Source organism: Etheostoma cragini, chromosome 2 (assembly GCF_013103735.1).
Source record: "Etheostoma cragini isolate CJK2018 chromosome 2, CSU_Ecrag_1.0, whole genome shotgun sequence".
NCBI lineage: Eukaryota > Metazoa > Chordata > Actinopteri > Perciformes > Percidae > Etheostoma > Etheostoma cragini.
Genome location: NC_048408.1, coordinates 5,046,683 through 5,065,331, shown reverse-complemented (window position 1 = coordinate 5,065,331; position 18,649 = coordinate 5,046,683). Strand labels below are relative to the sequence as shown.

Genomic DNA, 18,649 nt, shown 5'->3' with positions numbered 1-18,649 from the left:
AAAACAAAAGTGGTCATATCCAGAATAATATCAGGATTGAGTCAGGAATCAATGTTCATCACAGAAAATAAGGTAAGGCCATTGATTTTCAGGTGGAAAAATGTGTACTTGTACCAGTTTTCTTCTTGTGAAAACTTGAAAGGGGTCCATTTGAAACAAAAACTGACATTGCAATTGCAATATGGGAATGATCATTTTTTGCATTCTCATTTTAACCAAAAATACGTTAAATACAATCACAGTGTGATTTTTGTCTTGGATCTGTACCAAACTTTGATTTTTTTTAAGTCCGTAAAATACGATTTGTAAGCCGATTTGTATCCCATAATTCATAATGTGTTCTTATTTTGATTTGTCTCTGAGTAGAAGTGAGCAGCACTAGCACGTGAACAGCCACACAAAAAAGTGACTCAAGAAACAAATCCAAATTCAGCACTAATGCTTGTAGTGTGAACGTAGTCTTAGTCTCCCGGCCTCCATCTGAACAGCTATCTCCCATATGCTGATGATCAATTTGATTTGATTTGATATCTGGCCTTCAACCTCTTTAAACGTTGCACCAGTACATACAGCATTGTGATTTTGATGATATCCAGAGTTATTGTTCAACCCCAGTCATTGACACTGACAGTCAACGTTGTTGTCGACCCTGGGGTACTAAAGCTTAAAGAGTTTTATTATAAGGCACCTGTAAATGACATCTAATCAGGTCAGTTCAGGATCATCTCCAGTCAAAAAAATAAAAAAAATAAAACAACACCAACTAGTTCCCAGAGCCCAAGGTTCCTTGTTAAGCCCGTCAAGCAGTCCAAAACCCAGAGTTATTTCACTCTTACCTACATGAAACAGAGAAAATCTGTACTGGATTAAAAATCAGCTTCAAAACTACAGAGATTACACTGAACATTAGAGTTGGGTATTGTTTGGTTTTTTTCGATCCCTATGCTGAACCAGTGCTTTTAGAAGATTTCCGATTCCTAAAACCGATTCTTGAAAAACTGAACAAAGACATCAAAGACAGGCTCATTTTTTTTCTTTAAATTGAAAATGATTTATATTGAACAATAACTTTTTAAATATCTAAGTATATCACCGCATGTTTCAATCAATTCCACGTGCTTCCCCCTTTGCACGACAGAATCCTTAGCTGTGAAATACAGCCACACATTCAACCTGCTTCACTTTAGGCATTTTAGATGCACTACAAGCTAGCTAGCTAACGGTGATAATAACAATATTTTTACTAGCGATCCTGTACAGTGAATTGTTAATATTCTTCAATGTCCGACTGGAGAGTCCAGAGAGAAAATATGCCTTTTTAAAAGCAGCCGACATTTGAGGTTGCTAGCTAATGGTGGACTTAAGAGAGAGTGTGGTATTTTATGTTCCGTTTTGGGGCCCTAGAGTTAAAATATTTCAGTCGACACATTAACTGGAACCGAAAATTGCGTTCCAATCCGGTCCGATTCCCATTGGTTGCGGTAGTTCAACTCTGCTGAACATAGATGTGTTGTCTCATCTGTATGGCTCTTTCCCCTCGCTGTTGGGTTTAATTCACCCACATGTCCCCCTCCTTTCACCCTCTGCTCCCCCAGCTTCTCTCCTCTTACCCCTCCACCAACCTCTGCTCCTCCGTGCCCTCTCTTTAGCGGCTGCGATCCACAGGGTAATGGTGCTTGTCGTCTGGGGTCTGTTCCATCAATATGTGGCCCCTCTGTCTGGACTGGGTGGGTCAGCCTGGGTTTCCACTCAACCTCTCTCTCTCACCAAAAGTTCCTCCCTCATCTCTGCCATGGCAACATACTGTAAGTCATCAGCCAAACACTTTTTTGTTATAATCCCCCCCCTCTTCTTTCTTTAGCCTTGTTGCAAGATACACAAACAAACCCTGTACAGCGGCAAAAATTGGTAGTACATGTGCCAGACAAACCTTAAACAACTTTTGTGATGGCATTCCTTCATGCCCTTTTCTTTATAAAGGTAATATCCAAATCCCCCAAGACATCACATCATACAAAGAATCCTGAGGTACGTCTACAAACTGCAGAACCCACATTGAGACCTTTTATTGCTTTGAAGTAATCACCTGCAAGCCACACAAGGAGAGGAGGAAAGCATGCCAGGCACAAAAGGAGAACTCATAACCATTAAAGTCAGTACAGTAATTGAATGAAAGGTGGGCTGCTGTTTTAGTGGCCGGGGGGCAGGTAGGTGTCCTAACAAGATGGCAGCCTTCAAGGCTGTTTCTGGTTGGTACAGTAGGTGTTGCATCATTAGATTTTAAGAGCTGATTCAGTGTTTGGATTGGGCTTAGTCAGATGTGAAATGGCAAAAGAGGGAATGCTGTCATTACGGCGGGTAATTTCACACAATGATGGATTGACAGAAAGCGCAGTTTACGTTCCTTGTGTGAATACCTGGCTGTTTTGGGTTCCCAGTGTTTGACTTTGGGTATGTGTGCACTGATGTGGCTCAGTGTGTAGGTGAGGACACTCCTCAAGGCATTTCTATCAGCTGGGTATTTCTTATCTTCATAAATGCAATTGCACATCAGTATGCAAGAATGGATCTTTTTTGGGGGGGTTGTAAAGTGGAACAGTTATAAAATAGAGAGAGATTTGTGTGCGTGCACAACCATATGTGTTTGTATGCATTTCTCAGCATGGGCTTGTGGAGCAGGTTGTTAGCCACCGTGGCATATGGTGTGCACCCAGGTGATGAGCCAGTCTCCAATACAGGCATTTTTTTGTCTGTGCGTGTGCATGCGTGTGTGTGTGGGTGTGTGGGTGTCCTTCTTTCACTCTGATGGCCATCTGTGCCCCGCTCTTCAAAGCAGCCCTCTCTGCCCAGCCCCCCGATGAATTATTAAACTGCTTTTGCATGTGACACCCTAACTATTTGTTACCTCCTCTCTAGCATGGAAGACACAGACTTGAGGAAGCAATCACTCAGCGTCTATGTCCGCACCCTCCCACCTGATTCCCCACCATCTCTCTTTGCCCCTCTCTGGTCCACTTTACAGATCCCATATACTCATCTTTGACATCCTCTTGTAACTGTAGCACTCCTTCACCCCCATTGTCTCCTTATTTGATGTCTCTCTGTCATTACCCCACTGATTGGCCTCTCAAATGACTCCATGCTTAATTTGGTCTCTCTTTCTTTCTTTCTCTCTCTCTCTCTCTCTCACTCTCTATCTCTCTCCTTCTCTTTCTCACTCTTTCTCTCATTCTCTTTCTGTCCAAAAAAGTCAATCTTTCTCCCAGCTCAGGCCTCAGGGACTGCGACCGTTTGAGGAATCCAATAAGGTTGATTAAGTGATGACAGTATAATTACAGCGATGGCACAGGCACAATCAATCTCTTGCTTCCTGAATGGGATAAATGAGCCGACCCGGGTCATCAGCGTATGGGAGATAGCTGTTCAGATGGAGGCCGGGAGACTGAGACTACGTTCACACTACAAGCATTAGTGCTGAATTTGGATTTGTTTCTTGAGTCACTTTTTTTGTGTGGCTGTTCACGTGCTAGTGCTGCTCACTTCTACTCAGAGACAAAAGCATGATGTGTGAAAGTTGACAACGGTTATAATTTGTAGAGAACAAAAAAACAAGCAAAGAAGATGGGAAAAAAGCTCCCCAATACAAGACCTGAATAAGAAAAATGATTCATACTGGACACATACCGCTCAGTAAATTAAATGCTTTTGTGGTCCACCTGTACAATGACAACGTGAAAAGAAATATGGGGCTGAGAATGGAAACTACAATCTCAATGCGAACGTGCAAGATTCACCCTTGCGAGAAACTAGAGGCTGGCTGGCTGCCTCTATATGAACACGCCGGGAGGCTGTGTAGGATGTACTTGGCAAAGACACATATTGGAATTTAATCTACAACATGTAGCCACATCTGGTGATGGTCTGGATCACATTTCCATCTATGTATTGTATCTCCGTGTGTAAATGCAGTCTGTACAGACCTGCCACATTCTCATCCCAACAAGTTGAAAGACCCCTTACTTTGCCGCTACAGACTGTCCCTTCCTCCTTCACTGTGTCAACTCTGCCCATTTTCTCTTTACAAACAAAGGCAGTGTGGCCTCGGGGGTTCATGGTAAACTGCTACTCCGTGCAATGTGAAAGTCACGTGACTGACAGGGGAAGTACATCCCTACTACTAGCAATAAATAAACGAGTTGGCAAAGGTACAGAAAAAAGGCCTAAGGTTGCCTTCAGCCATGTTCATCTGTCACATGATCACGCCTCATGAGTCCTAGCAATAGATGCATGTTCTGCATCTCTACCTCCCACCTGGGAGGTACCATGTTTGTTGGCCAGTCCCCTGGTCGGCCTTTCTCTTTTTAAGTATAGGTAGGCAGAATGGAAATAACAACACTACTTACTAATACAATGCAACAGCCTATGATCAGTTATCCACATTAACCTATCCAGAAACCACATTGCTCTTTAATACCAGATGTTAAGGGGATCATCGTCACGTACAGAGAGATGGTAACAAATGGAGAAAGCAGCATACAGCCAGGTGGGAGAACCCTTTCATCATATCTGTCACTGACATCTGAGCCACTCGCTAATCCTTCTTGATGAAGGCTCCCCAGTACCTTTCACAGATCGATGAAGGCTTAATTACCTGGTGCAGGGCTCCAACGCCTGACATGAAATGCAAGTTTTTAGGAAAAAGTGACTTGAATGTGTAAATGTTTTGACTATTGGGTGATTTGGTTGCTTCCGGTATTTTTTGATCATAACGAGACCAGACTGGGGGATCTTTTTCCTCTCGTTTGTTGCAGCGTATGCTGTCTTGTTTTCTTGCTGACGTCTAGTAGCAGGTGGCTTGGCATCTGGTCAACATGCTCATAACCCCCCAACAAAGCTCATCTCATCGCTTCATCTTTCCGGTCCTATGGTCATCATTAGCAAGTGTTTGCAGATATGGTAATATTGCTTGTGAATTTCATTGATGGCCCATAATGAAGTTTCCTTGTGACTTTGCCAGATGGGGAAACCAGGAACCCTGAACAAAACCAGTATTACATACAGGAGAGGGCAAGTGAACTGGATGAAAATTCATGACATGGTGTTTCAACACATTTCAGCGATCATCAAATGATTATGGTTTTTACATTTGAATACCTTCAAAACGGGTTAATCTACAAGAATTATTCAATTTAATATCAAAAAGCCGTTCTGCACTTGAAAAGGGTCAGGTGTGCTGGGTGTTTGACACGGGAGCAGAGGCCCTTTCATCTTAAAAGACTTGGTAAAGGAGGCATATTCATGGTCATAACTCATTGGGACGCTCCCACTTCTTTGAAGGGAAATTAACCACAGTTAAAAGGCCTTTGTCAACCCAGACAATCAAAGAATTAATGGCAGCTTGGTGAATATTTTAATATCTACAAAGAAACTGGATCTGCCATCTGTTTCACTTTACAAGATGGTGAATAATGGCTGTTGAAACCCATATTTCAACAGAGGGGGGTATTTTGGCCCCATACTGTTGCTGAGTGTATCAAAAGCTTAACAAAAGTATCTTGGAAATTGTGGATGGAACAAATACAACACATTTATGACATCAAACCAGTGCCAAACATGCCATGGTGCAACAGACACACACCCGCACACACACGCCTACCTACATGCTTAAATGTACACTTACTAGCTCATCAGATTTCATGTTCGCTCCATTCCTCATTCCCTCACTGTCTCCTCCATCCCTCTCTCACCACGCCACCACACCTTTGAAAACATCTGTCAATATTGACTTTATTTATTTAATTGACATTGCTCTTGCTGAAACTGGGACCTTGCATAAACACTGACGCAACGGTTTGGAAACTCTGTGATGAGCGGAATAGGGGAGGGAAGAGAGGAGCACTCATTCCTCGCTCCTACCCTCCTCCCTTGTCAGTCCGTTGGGAGGAGAAGCTTAAGTACTTTGGAGCTGGAGTGTCTGTCTTTCACACATCAAACGATTTGTTTTATCCGGTTCATATTCTCCCCTTCAGACCCTGCGCAGCCTGATAGAGCTTTGATGATGAAACGTAGAGGACATCCGTGCATTATATCTGAATTGGCATGCACGAAGGTGTGTGTGTGCGTGTGTGTGTGTTTTGTTTGTCGCTCAACAATGTAATTTCATACAAGCTCCAGCTCAGACAGCCTACCTCATTCTCAACACCTGTGCCGCCCCAGAACTTGTGTCATCCTTCACTGCTCTGTTCTCTGTCTCCCTTTATTCCCCACACTCCGTCCTTCTTGCCCTCTCTCAACATTGTAAGAATACACGAAAAAACTTAATTAACAGCAGACAGGATTTCCTAAACATCTATAACGGTTGCAAAACACAAATTATCAAAAGGAAGTCAGAGATGATTCGTAGGGAGGATAAGAGAGGATAACATATGGCTTGGAATGTGGCTTTGAATGGGACATGGTATGGAATATTAGCCAACAAACATGTCCCTTCAGTCCCTTCAAGGTAAATCCGTAAAAAAAAAAAATAATAATAAGGATCATCAAAATAACAGGGAACCCATTTTTCAAAAATGTTCTTGGAAATATCATCAGGTTAGGGCAAACAAACTGGCAGATAAATGTTCAGACTTTCAAAAACTGGGTAGGTTTGCAAATGAGCTAAAGGCGCTTGTTGCAGTGTGACAGTCGGATTAAATTATAGCCTCGCAATAGAAATAATGTAGCAAGACCCTTGGAGGAAAAAACGATGATTCATCGAGAATCATGATGATGATCATGATTAAACTTTTCCCTGAATCGTGCAGGTCTAGTGCCCGTAACATCGGCCCTGGTATAGTGTCTTCCTCAACTTTGAGCTTGAGCGTTTAGTGGGTTGTGAGCAAATTAAGCTACTCTGCTGATGGAAAACGCGATGGGCGCAGCAGTCAAAGCTGCTGCTGATCGTGTTGCCAATCTACTTCAAAGGCTTCTTCTTTTTGAGGCGACCATTTTGTAAGCAAGAAAGAGAAAGTTACTAACCCCCCAGTTGTCTTCGGGTGCAATTTGACGCAATTTTCAAAATTTCAAAGCTCCTATAACAGAAATGTGAGTGTTTTTCTACATAATTGCTCAATGAATAACATGGATGGATGTTTTCCTTAACCCTCACGTTGTCCTTGGGTCAAATTTGACCCGTTTTTAGATTTTTTTTTTGGCCCAAAAAATGAGCCATTTAAATAAGCACTTAAAATTTCAACAATAAAAATATAAAAGAAACACTTTCAACATTGAAATAGTGACAACAATTTTGGGAAAAAGCCAAACTAATACCGAAACATATTTGTATTTTTGCATGGTTGACGGAAAGACAACACAAGGGTTAGGATCAGCTCGCTATTTCGTTGACTTTGGGGTTTTTCGTTCAATTTTATTGCATTGGCCAGATTAAACTGACATCCTCTGATCTTATTAGTTCAAATAATTCCTGCTTTTTTTTAAACAGAACATTTTTTTAAACAATATTATTTCATAGAAAACAAGGTTTACTGGCCATCGGTTCCAAAAATAATTACAAAGCTAGCAGTAATAAGTTGGGTATTGGGGTGTGTATACGGTACTGGTGGAAAGTAAGCAACAAAAAACGCCGTATGACAAAAAAGTGTTGGTTTAGACCCGGAAGGACATCCCAAGGGCTAAAGGAAGGCCTACACCTAAGCAGGATGGGCTTACCGAGGACAGCAAAGGTTGTGTAGGTGCAGGCGCACGTTCCTTGCCTCTCCCTATTTTGTCTCTCACACGCAGCTGCCTGTCCAACTCTGAACATTACCAAGCTCCTGCTAATGCTACAAACAACATTTGACAACTGCTTTCACAGCTTAGTGACAATTAAACTGACATTCATGTGTAAAATCAGTGTTTTTCAACTCTAATAACAAGCATTACTTTTCTGTGAATGTAAAAAGTATAATGAGGAATTTAACTGAATTGCGCTTTGTTGCCTTTACCTTTGAACTAAAGAACTGCTATTTACTTTCTTTTAAATGTCGCTCCTATCTGACTTGGTTCTGTTTTGACTCTGACAATTACTTATGCACAACAGAGGCCAGAACTCAAAAATCCGCAAAAAATCTAATGACAGCTATTCGTTTTTTTATGTTCCCCTAGTTGGATTCTTTGTCAGCGAGCATGTTAGGCATTGGTGTGACAGCAATGGTTTAGACCTGCTCCTAAAGCCAAGAAGACAATCAATCCAGAGTTCTCCTTCGGGAATGGTTTTTAATCCGGCCGAGGAAATGGCGGGCCAATGTCTGGCACTGGAAATACCAGCTCATATGTCTCAAAGCTATCACTGCATGAGACACTACATCATGACCATGAATCAGGCTCTAACTAAACCTGCATGGCCTGGAGCCAGTACATGTGTCACCACAGAGCTGGAAATATCATAGCGCTACACCCTTGCCACCGCTGTACTTTGGCATGACAAAGAGTCAGCGTTCTGGACGTGCACAAAATCACAAAACGTCTGCAGCAAGTCACATCATGGTGTTACACTTCCTCACCTTCACATCCGCTCCCGCCACCCCATTCTTCTATCCCTGTTTCTGTCTAAAGCCCATGATCAAATGCACTTGCTTAGATTTATATAGTTCCATTGTGCTGTGGCTCCGTTTCCATTTCTCCTCTCCTCTCCTCTACCTACCCTCCTGCGCTCTCCAACCCTTCCTCCAACCCTCTGTCACCATGCATCTCTCTCTCTCTCTCTCGCTGTGGGTCGTCATATGCATTTTCCCTACAAGTCGCAGTGATATTCAGACTTCTCAGCTGTTTGAAAATGGCGAAAGGCAAAAAAAAGTTAGGCCGCACATTGGTTTACTCCCGGGCATCTTTTTGATGGATTTACCCTCTGTGTCAGAGGTTGTGTGATTGATGGTCAAGCTAAACAGCCTTAGCATCTCCCCTGTCACTATCAAGGCATGAAAATAATTTAATTTGTCAGACTCAGTTCTAAAAAAAAAAACATGCTCCAATTTGTCAATGGCTTGCACGTGAGCAAATGATTGATTGATGATCTGTTAATTTCTTATTATAATATTTCATTTTAAAGTTTTATCTTTGAGTTCCTTCTTATGAGGTACTGTTATGCAGACAAGAGTAGCATGGTGGAGAAAAATTTGATTAAGGGAGTTCATGTTCAGTGGAGGGTATTCTCAATCTGAATTTCCGTTTTAAATACAGAGACACTCTGATCAGTGATACTGAAAGGCATAGCTCCATTGTGTAATGTTTTGAGTTGATTCTTAGCCAAAACCCCTTTGTTCTTTCCCAAATATGTGCTTATTCATGTGTAATTACTTCCACCGATTAATCAAACTATTCTCGTAAGCGTAGAATCAGCCATTCAGAATCATTTAGAATACCTACGAGCGAGCGAGCTCAAATGGCGGCAAACATGTTGTACCTCCATCTTTAAAATACGTTAGCCAGAGGGAGACACATCTACGCCTTTTCTGCTTTTACACTCAGTGGCACCGTGATGAATGCCAGAGAGAGATTACTTAGGACTGCGTGCAGATGTGAAAAGCCTGTTGATGATGGAGCATCACGCCAAGGAATCGCCAAGGACGTTAAACAGAGAGTTAAAAGGACAACGTGATAGGCGAAGCAACAAGACCAAAGTTAACATTGGAGTGGCTTTTCCAAGATGGAAAGCAGGGAAATGATTATGAGATATGATATCTCGAAATTGATATAATATTGATATATTGCCCAGCCCTAGCCTACACTGTAAACATCGCCTTACACTATTAATCTTGTACAACATACAGAATAACGAGAGCACTGATACTTTACTAACATTAGCTTGCATTTGTTTGGGAACCTGATAGCTGATGTTAGCAATGAAATGGTTCCAAAATAATGAAAACGTAAAACTAATATAACACTGGAAGGGACACTCACGGATGAGGTTGTACTTCTTGGAGTTATAACGAGCTCATAAGAGTTAAAACATGCTCGAAGGGGGGGGGTGCTGAAAAGTAATATTCAGTTGGTTGTCATATACAATTTCACTGTAGATGGGAGAAAGACAATGTAGTTTTCTTTACAATGGAAACGTTTTCTTTGAACTCTTCTATTTTTTCTCTTACTTTGAAATCCCAAGTGAACTACACCATAATCAAACCGCCTATCAAAATGCCCCAGTAGCTTCCTTGTTTTCTGCTAAATAACATTAAAAAAAAAACTAAGAACATTTGATCCTCATTAGAAAAGTAGAGATGAGACACATATGGCTTACGTCTGAATCTTTTCGGGCCTGTTGACCTTGTGTATGTTATATACAGTACAGTATATACATTCATTTATTTAGAATGTTTGTGGATCCTCTTGGGATGGACTAAAGTTCACATCTTCCATTAGACATTTGAAACACCCCCATGCGTCTCAAACTTGTCTCAAGTAGGGTTGAGGCTCAATAGCACTTAACCAATCCATCTCCAGTAGGGGTGTCCAGGGGTCTCCATTCACGCTCATGAATCGATTCAAACTCTACAGATTCAAAATCCATTCATACAATTCCACAAATCGATTCATCATCTTTTTTTGGTTTTGTAATGCCATGGAACAAGTAACTGCATTTACATACTGTGAATCTTTTTTTTCTACTTGACAATAGTTTTTGAATCAAATCAATTTTTTAATCCGATCCTGAGCCCACAAAATCAACATTGAATCGTGAAAACCCTCCTAATCTCCAGAAAAAATAATCTAAGTCCCTTTGAATCACTATTGATTCTAGCTTTCAGCAAATCACTTCCTTTGAATAACTAAAAGTCAACAATGTATAGATACCCTTTTTGTTCAGTGGCAGCCTAATTAATGTTTGATAGGTTGGTATTTATGCATGAAAGTGTTTGAATGTATTTAACTATTCTCAGGGAGTCCTTCAGGGCAGAGTCAGCGTGAAGTGGACACTAGGATACAGGAATAGATCGGAATGTGTAGAACTAGTAATAGTGGCTCACAAACAAGGAGTCATTTTGAATGTAACCCTGTCTCACAGAAATAGATCAACTGACCAGTGCAGGGCAAGAAGACTATAAAAAAACCACAGTTATTCCGTGTGTTTATATAGCACCTATCAACCACTCAAAGCCCTTTAACTCAGTACAGGAACCATTCACACACTGTGGCCGAGGCTGCCGTACAAGGTGCCACCTGCTCCTCAGATAAACACTGACACACATTTACACCTCGAAGGAGCAGCAACTTGGGGTTCAGTGTCTTGCCCAAGGACACTTTGACGTGGGACTGCAGGGCCTGGGATCGAACTCCCAACCTTCACACACACACACACACATACACACACACTCACACTCACTTTCAAAAAGCCACCTGAACAGCTGTTAATAGCTTGTGTTTGGACGCATTAATCAACCTTTGATTTAAAGGGGCTCGACACAGCAGCCTTAGTGAAAGCAAATGCAAATTGCCTCCATTATAAAATGACGGCGTGCTAGTTTTGTTCTCCTAGACACAGATTTCCGCCCAGTAATTGTCGGCGCAATTTACACATAGAATAAAATAATGACTTTTTTCCCAAATCCAGACTTAGAGAAGGAATCTAAAATCCAAAAAGAATGGAAATCTTATTTTGTTGTCTTTTTGTGACCTCTGAACAAAAGGGCTGGCATCAAAGCAATGCTGTGATTGAGGGCAAAATGACAACCCAATTTGGGACGTGAAGAGCAATAGCATTTAAGTGATTCTACTTCAGTGGAGAGATTTGGCTGATGCAATTTCTTTCATTTACAGGGGGCTTTTGAACAAGATGCCCAGAAGCAATGGAATACTGTCACTGAAAAACAAAATTGGAATAACATTTTAGTGCCTCAATGCCAAATGAAAGATCTCGAAAGTTGGCCACATGGAATTTAAACGCTTGCGATTTTTCTTCTTTCTGCTGTTCTAAAAAGCTGTGTGACACCAATCATTGATTCCAGCCTAATGTGTATAGAAGGAAGAAGCTGTTTGAATGTTGATCAAACACAACTCTAGTGTATGACTTGCAAGGCTGAAAAGAAATATATTTTCACCAGCTTCAATCGGTGCCAAGAAGGGGGCTCCTCTCATTACTGCTCCCTGTGATTGGTGTGATCTTCCACTCCATGGCAGTGAGCTGCCATCTTAAGCTGTCATAGCCTGAAAGATATGGGACAAAACTTACTACACTTTAATCAGGAACCATCACATCGCCTTTAATCAACTCAACTGTCCACGCCATGTCACTCTCTTTGCTGTCTATACACCATGTACACATGAGGATTACCTCTTCCGCTACATATCAGAACTCTTCCTCATTAAAACTAACGTCCCGCACACTGGAAAGAGTTGGATGTTTTAAAAACAGACAGAATTCAAAGGAGGTTTGAGGCTGTGAAAAGTTCATTTAAATTTGGATTAGGCACACAATGCCCGAGCTGCAAAGAAAAAAGTACTTATAAAGTCCTTGAAATTCAAATGAATCATATTAAGGCTGTTGTATTTTGACCAAAGTTTGAACAACTCATTATTATTGTTCAGCTTTTAAACCGTTCTGATGCGTTGTAGTCTCACGCTCCCTTGCTCTTTCTCTCCCTTTATTTTCTTCCTCACCTTAATGAGCCCGGCATCAAAAAGTAGTTAAAAGGAGCGGGGACGGGTGGGGGACTGAACGGGGGACTGAACAATGCTAGCCTGTTGAAATTGTCTTAATTGTTTAATTGTAAATTCTCAAATAAAAGCTGGTAGTCAAACGCCAGTTCTGTGATAGTGGCCGGGGGTGGGATTAACACGGAAAAATAAAGGGGGGGAAATTAGCGTGGTTAATCTCCTAAATGCCTTTCATACAATGTGTATTCATGTTAATCGTACTGTACATTTCTACCAATTTAATTTAACAGATTCAACAATATATTCGTTCTTTTTTTCTGGATTATGCTGCTCACCTTGTGCAGTTCAGGTAAAGACCCTGTGATTTATTTGAGGAATTACGGTGTATGCACATGTTTACTCTGAAGGTTATTATCATATTGGCCCAAATAGAAGGTTCCTGACTCACTATGTCTAAAATGAAGCACTGAGTTTGTGTTACCCTGTCTCGAGTGTGGCTTAACCTGTCCTCATGCTTTTATCTGAAGCTGTGCAATGGCTGTTTTCTTAATGTTCATTAAGAAAACAATGTTCATTAAGAAAACAATAGACATGGTTATGTTTTCACTATGTGATACTGTAGATGGCTCATTTGGTATTAAAGCTATAGCGCATGATACAAGCCTTCTGTGATTGTGGGTTGAGAATTCACTTGTGGTGTTGTGTGGCGCTGGGTTCAGTTATAAACCAGTCAAACAAAGGTGAAAAAAAGACTTGATAACATTATCAGGTCATTTAGAAATTAAATAACTATTTACTTAATAACCAAATCCCAGATACTAATGAAAATATTGCTGGACTATGCAGCATCTGTATTTATCAGAGCTGAATGTGAATCGTGATAATGAAAGAAATTACTCGCGATAAATTAATAGATTTAAATCTACTAATTTCTGCCTTACTGCTGCTTAGTATTTTGCTAAATACAACAAATCGCTCTTTGATTTTAAAACGTAAGGTATGACAGGAAAGTTTAGCCATGATGTGATTTAAATCGTTTTTTGATAAATCTCAAAACTTTTTCCTCCGTACTCTTGTCTCATTCATTTTATTTGTTAGATCATTTTTGAAGTATTTTGGGGATCCCGAATATGTAATATAACTCACTCTCATTAAGATCTCATCTGAGCAGCTTTCTGTCATTCAAAGCAGATCATTTAAAACTCTTCTCCTTGTCTCTGTGACGGCCGCCCAGTTCCACCTGAGAGCAGAGATTCCAGAGTTTTGTGATATGAAAGGCAAAGACATCCCTGAGCTCTCAGATGTAAACTGGATGGCTGATCTTGTATTTGCTGGTCATGTGACTGCACCAATGAATGAACCAAACACCAACCTTCAATGCAAGGCCCATCTGCACATGCAATGCAAAATAGTGACATCATTCTAATTCTGTATTTAGACTACAAACAAAATAGTAATAGCACTTTGTAAGGAATTCAGTTTTTTTTTTAATTGCCAAAAAAATGCACATTTTGGTCACAATTGCATTGGTGGATGTTGATTAAATAGTGACATAATTGCATTTTGTACTGTGTCGGCTTTACTTTTTTCATGTCCTAATCAGAACAGATGTGCCCTACCAGTCACAGCTTATCAAATACCTTAAAATGTACTGCTTTTTATAATGAAATATAATGAGTACTGAGCAGAATTGAGTTTAGCCTATTGTTCCGTGTCCCGGTTTCTCATGTGGCCCCATGGGAAAATGAATTTCCCACCCGTGTTCTACAGTTTTCTTAGTATAGTTAATGCCATTGCAAGACAACCAGCATCATGCTACTATTAACCTAACGATAGCTTCTGAGCCTGAAGTGCAGCGTTGACGTAGCGTTGCGTTGATTATAGGAAATGATCATTTTTGTATCATTATTCTCATTTTCATTGAAAAATTTTAAAAACTAAAAAATATACATTTATTTATAGTGGAATTTATGCGAGGATGAGTACTAAACAAAGATTTTTTTCTTTAGTCTGTAGGCGGGGACGCTTGTGGCACCACAGCACTTCATTCAGGATGGTTTGACACATATTTTGCCTTTAACAGAAATGGGGCCCCACCTTTGACAAGCAAATTAATTTGAGCACAGAATAGATTTTGCTGTTTGCTTGCGCATCATTTCTCTTTAAAATATAGTTCATGTCCTTGCAAATGATGTTTCTGTGCCCCAAGTCTCCCACCGCTTGTTCAGAAATGTGGCACAAATATGACATAACTGCTCCGGTCCTTGAATATGAAAAAAAGGGCTTAAAAAGTATTTTAATTTAATTTAATTTAATTTTGTAAAGTCTAAATCCTGAAATGCAAAAGAGTGTTTTGTTGTAAACTAATAAAATAAATAAGTAAAAGTAAATGACAGATTACTCACCATGAATAGCTTCTAAAGTAGATTTCGTATGTCATTGAAAATGTTTTTCACCATGGTAACACCCCGCAGGGCCTTTGGATGTTTGTCTGCATGTGTGTGTGTATCTAGAGTTGGGTTGTTACTTATATATCTTTAGCTTTTATGAAGGCTCATTTTAATTTTCCATTCATGGCCTTGTGTTGGAGTGTTAGCTTGTGTCCCTTTTCTTTTAGGTGTTTTTGGGAAGCGGTAAATGATATTCCAAGTGATGTCCTTGACCATCGACTGCTGCTCTCCATGTGGGTAGCGATGGTGAGACATAGTGGTACTATGGACATCTAATGTTAAATTCATTTATTTGTTGGAACCCTGCAGCTGCTGGAGGTTTAAATCTCAGCAGTTCCCGACCTCTTGCCAAAGATCAAGCTAAAGACCTTAATCTGCACACCCATCTTCAAAAAGACCCTCTCCATTTCTACAAGCATTTAAATGATAATTAATACTTAAGCGACCAATTGTAACAGTAACCCGCAAAGAAGCAAACCTGCTCTGTGCCCGCCGATTTCACTCCGAAGACAAAATAGCCATCCACACTAAGGCTGACAGACAGGCTACATTCAGGCCCCATGAATAACAACTAGCCATGGAAAACGCTGTGGCCTCACTTAAGTAGGTGTCAGGAAGTCAAGTGGGTTTTGTGTTATCTCTTCGCACTTTCAGTTGCCTATTAGCATAGCTATTCAGACGGCACGGCCAATGGCCCACAATGGGAATAGAATGGGGGAGCCAATCCCTCTCTCTCTCTCTTACTTTTCTCCTTTATGTCTTTCACTCCTGAGTCTTTCTCTCTCTCCTCGCTCCCTCACTCCTAACTAATCCGCTAAGTCCCATAGGGGGCTAGGAGTCGTTGAGTTCTGAAGTGGCTTTTTGTCTTTTAGTTTTGTGTTGGGAAGTGGGAAGTCCACCTGCTCTGAAGAATTTTAAAAAGGTAGTGTGAGTGGACCGTGTGTGTGTGTGTGTGTGTGTGTGTGTGTTTTTGTGCGATTGAATGGGTGGGTGTGAATGCCTGTGTCTCAGAGGTTCACTGGGGTATTTTTCTATATATATAGAATATAGGGGTATATTCTGTGATGTGGGCAGACTAATTTTCAAGGGTAACCTGTAATTTCTGTCATATGGAAAATAGAATTCAGTTCAGTGTCCTTTCACAAGTTCAGGGCCAAGACAAATGTGGTGTATTGAATTTATCTATTTTCTTTGCAATTTAAGATGGTTTGCAAGAAGACAGAAGGGAAATTAATGAATTAGTTTGATGACTGATGGAAGTTCTAATAGGCTAACGTGGATCCAATGCTATCACCCGGAGAACAAGGAACAAGTGTCCAAGAACACTTAAATCAGTGTAAATTACGTTATATTGGACACAGACTGCAGCCAGCTTCGCGGCTTTGAACCGTAACGTTAGTTGGGACGGACGCCTTGTTTCTTCAGGCTAACTATATTAGCTGCAGCCAGGCAGGGAGCAGCTTTCTGTGCTGAAAAATGGCTAGGAGACGTCGTGTTTAACGTTGCATTAATCAGGTCATTTATTTAGTTAGTTTTTGCAGGGAACAGATATGCTTTTTTATGAGTTTTATAGCTGATTGTCTTATAAGTTGTCTCATAAGTGGAGTCTGGATATGATGTGGGGTACTCACTGTTCACTGTTTACATCTGCCTTTACACACTTCAGGCGATTGCAGCTTGCAAGTAGTTAGACTGACAGCCTGACACATGCACAATAAAAAGAAATTGCCTTCTGCATTTTTGTTTTGCTTTTCCCTCCTTTGTCCTGCAGTCATACCGAACCATGATGGCTGAAATGAAGGATATGTTTATGTATTTTTAATATGTGTCCTAGTTTGAGGTTGTTATTGCATTTCAGCACAGTGATGCCTGTTCTTATTCTCACAGTGTAGATTGCACATCATAGGTCTCCTGTGTAGTTGGTAATCTATTTGGTAACCACAACTAACTGATTCTCGACTAATCATTGGCCTCCCTAAGAGAAACGTTGTGTACCTGTACAACAGGGCCAATGGTACATTGCATTACATCACGGTGTTTGGAAGCAAGCAATCATCTTAGGCACACACACTCAGCCCTTTCATTTTGGAGAGTATTGATTGAGCCTGTGTTGCAACAGTAGAGGTCCATCTCATCATTAGCTCCACTACTGTTAATCTCCAGCTCCGGCCATTCAACTGAGCTAGCCAGCAGCCCTCTGCCATCTTCCCATAGAATGCGTCTTTCACTGTTTCTATGTTGTATTGATCCTCCCCCTTCACTTCCCTCTCTGCCTCTGATGGCTTCTCAATAAGTGTATAGATCTATGATTGATTTTACCATTTGATGCCTCCTTACAGTCATTATGAGAGAATTTGCAGGGGCCATAATAGGATCTGATGGCTGAGAGTGTTCACAAATCACTCTCTCATTGAACGAAAACTGGATTCAGGAGACTTTAGTTGAGATCAAGTACTTGGAAGTAGCACTATAAACACATTCTGTTATCCTTTTGCACCAATACACAGTTTACCAGTTTGATGCTTCATTTGTGTGTCTAACTTTTTTAAGAGAAAATACTGTATATGTCCTATATAAGCAAATCCACTCCAGCTACCCCCCTTTCTGTCTATTGTCGTGGCCTCTTGTTCTTTTTTCTAAATCCCTTTATTCCACACCATTCCTTTTCCCTCCCTTCTGTCCCTCACTAGCCGTGCCATGACCTTTTTAGCGGCTGCTTAAACAGATTAGCTGTTATTAAGAGCTGTGCCCCGCTGATGACTCTTTCATGAGGTAGGGCCCCATTCCCGTGGGGGAAGAAGATTTCGAGGGAAAGAAGGGAAAGAGGTTGGATGCCAGACAGAAGAGGGACAAAGGGTAAACTGCGGGCCAACAGGTAGGAACTGCATGTGGGTTAGGGTAGAGCGAGTTGGTCCTGGGGAAGGAGCAGGAGGAAGAACGGAGAATGGGCAATCGGTAAGGCATGTCATGGAGTTTCTGGGAGAGAGGTACTGGATGGGATTCCAAACCAGAGACAAGAGACAAACAGAGGAATGATAAGAAACAGAGAGATAGATGCCAACAATATAAGATAGTAGATGAGAACTCAGCGTTGCCCTTAAAATAGAATGAGGAATTGTGTGGATTTTTTTTCTTCCACTGCTTCATCACACTAAAGCTCCTTACACATACACTGTAAACTAGAGATGGACCGGGCTCAGAATTCTGTCAGTCAAATCGGATTTGGCCGTTAATTACTAACAGTCAGGTATTAGTTCCTTTTTTCAGGTATTTAGTATCAAGCCAGGCTTTATTGACCTACCAGGATTTTGAAAGGGGTTTTGATGAGATGTTGAGGTTGACAGGCGTTCATGGTAGGCGCCAAAGGCTCTACCACCTGACTGTGTTTCACCAGTCAAAATTTATTTTGTTTTTGCTGTGGACAGGCGAATGTTTGTCTTTTAGGTTCCATACGTTTTGAACATTTCCTATATAGATACAGCATATATACAGTATCCATCCAAGCTTGATCTGTAAGCTATTTTTTTAATTAATACATTAATGTGTCCCAAATTTATTTATTGATTGGA

The 18,649-nt window shown here is 40.9% G+C and overlaps 2 long non-coding RNA genes across 2 annotated transcripts in view; both read left to right on the top strand.

Moving 5' to 3' along the window:
- The window catches only part of LOC117936915, a 672,281-nt gene that overhangs the window by 216,703 nt on the left and 436,929 nt on the right, over positions 1–18,649 (top strand). The gene's annotated exons all lie outside the window — the stretch shown is intronic.
- On the top strand, positions 810–9,434 carry LOC117936911. Its single transcript, XR_004655054.1, has 4 exons — positions 810–820; positions 6,712–6,718; positions 7,717–7,721; positions 9,250–9,434. It is a non-coding gene; the product is annotated as an uncharacterized LOC117936911 (long non-coding RNA).